This window comes from Peromyscus maniculatus, chromosome X (genome assembly GCF_049852395.1).
Source record: "Peromyscus maniculatus bairdii isolate BWxNUB_F1_BW_parent chromosome X, HU_Pman_BW_mat_3.1, whole genome shotgun sequence".
Lineage (NCBI taxonomy): Eukaryota > Metazoa > Chordata > Mammalia > Rodentia > Cricetidae > Peromyscus > Peromyscus maniculatus.
The window spans coordinates 10,858,367-10,860,519 of NC_134875.1; the positions used below are offsets into that span (position 1 = coordinate 10,858,367).

At 43.1% G+C, this 2,153-nt stretch overlaps 1 long non-coding RNA gene across 1 annotated transcript; it reads right to left on the reverse strand.

Annotated features, from left to right (window-relative positions):
* Positions 1 to 252: 252 nt before the first annotated feature.
* On the reverse strand, positions 253 to 910 carry LOC143270709 (uncharacterized). Its single transcript, XR_013047947.1, has 2 exons — positions 716 to 910; positions 253 to 541 (listed from the first exon to the last, which is right to left on the reverse strand). It is a non-coding gene; the product is annotated as an uncharacterized LOC143270709 (long non-coding RNA).
* Positions 911 to 2,153: the final 1,243 nt, after the last annotated feature.

A 2,153-nucleotide genomic window follows, 5' to 3' on the forward strand; every position in this document is an offset into this window, starting at 1 on the left:
CTGACTGTTTTCTTCTCTCCCCTCTTCCTCTCTCTATGCTGTTCTTTATGGCTTTCTTCTCCTTGCCTTCTACTCTACTTTCTCTTCTCTTCTACCTCTCCCTTCATCCCTACCTCTCCCCCTTATTCTACTACATCCTCAGCCTCCTAAGCTTTTCTTATCCTAATTTTCCTTTGCCCCCCTCTCTTCCTCTGCCTTTTTTCTCTTTCCCTAGCTCTTTTCCTTTCTAATCATCAAGGAACTTTCTTACAGTTTCTCGTGCTATCTCTTATTCTTACTTTATTGGCCAGACCTGATGTGTTCCTTATAGGGCTCTGCAGCCTGCTGGAGATGGTGCAGGCCTGCTGTGGCCTGTGATTGCTGCCATTCACTGGGTGTTATTTGGACTACTAGAATGGTCCAGGGTGTCTTCCTTTTTGTCCAGCTGCCCAGGGTTTCGATTCTTCTTGCCTCTATAGCAAATGATGATCACAGTTGGTTTATTGGCCTTGTTTGGCCTTTGAGCGAGCACTTCTTTCACTCTCTTAATTATCTTCTCCCTCTAGTCAAGAATCAAGGAGAGGTGGGAGAGTGTTAGTTGATTAAGTTGCAGAATAGCTAGCAGACAAGCAGAGCTCTGTAAGAGGGAGTGGAGGTTTGGGAAAGGTTTTGTAAGGAGAAACTCATGGGTTCAGGGACCCATGGGGAAAAGGGAAGGAGCTTAGGAAAGTGTGACCTTCTCATCTCTTTTGTTTTCATGCTGAACAGGTTCTTCTGCAATAGCAACAGGTTCTTCTGCCTCTGTCTTTTCCACAATGTTGCTTTGTGTAGGTTGTTCCATCTTCCTGATGATCTGTAGTTATGCTAGCTTCCCCTGATGTGCAGCTTTTTGTAGCCAATGCTACCCCTGGCAGTAATGAGCAGGAGGCTCCCTGACTGTCCTTTATATACCCACTCCAGGGTAATGAGAAGCCACACCCTTAAGGTTTGTTTGGTCACCCAGGTACTCCAGGTCTTGTGAGGTCACCAACCAATGGAGCCCTCTGCTGATTTATGCATCACAAAAGCCTAACTTTTACATATTCATGAGTGTGGTGGGCTTGTAGGGTATGGAGGAATACAACATGCTGTAGTGGTTAATCAACAGTGAACTATATGTAGCCACAAATGATCTTCTCACCTCCCCATGTTCATTTTTTTATAATATACATGACAGAAAAATGGATTCCTTTAACTTTTTCTGAATGTAAGTTATACAGTTTAGATGGAAAGGTAGCTTAGCAGTTTGGAGCCAAGGAACTCTACAAAGTTACATGACACAACAAACTACACACACGAGATTTATTGGGAGGAAAATAACCCAGAGTGTGGCATCCTCTGCTCAGGTGAGAAATAGCAGGGAACTGAGCAGAAGGCAAGGTTCACATAGAGTTTCTTGGTTGGTAGGTGGTTGAACTTTTCAGGGTGAGGTTTTCCAGGGTAGGTTTTGGTGGGCTTTCAAGTCCAGAATATGGACTTTTTATGCTGTAGGGCAGAAGCTGGGCCCATCCATTAGGACAGTTGGAGTGTTCTGTGGGTAGAACCTGGCAGTTGAAAGTCTTTGGGAGGAGACTGGCCACTGGTGTGCCTCAAATTCCCCCATTTCTGTTTTTTTATTAGTAAACTAATGAGTTATAAGAAAGAGGGTTGACATTATTAGAATACTTCCTGTAGTCCTTTGGGAGAAGTTGATCTTCACCATCACTGTATAATTGGGAGTCCCTGGCCTCTAGCTCTGTATTTAGGGGATGGTAATCCTGCAATAGCAACTGTTTAAAAGTCTGGCTAGAAATCTTTTGAATCTGTTGTTGAAGAAATCTAGACAAGAAGTTTATAAGGCAGGGTACAACTAATAGGATTAAGAAAAGGAAGAGAAATTGGGTTAAGAAGGAAAGTATTCAGTTCCATATTGGACTGTCAATAAGCTTCTGGTCAGAGGCACTGAGCTCTTTCTTGATTTTGTAGATCCATTTGGAACACCTCTTTCTGCTGTTATTAAATCTCCTCCCAGATTTTGTAGCACTTATGTGGTCCATTGAGTCTATTTGGCTCTGGAGGGTGAGGATTATCCAATCCACTCATTAGAGATCCTGGATGAACTTAGAGGAAAACCAATGATGAATAACTAGAAAAGT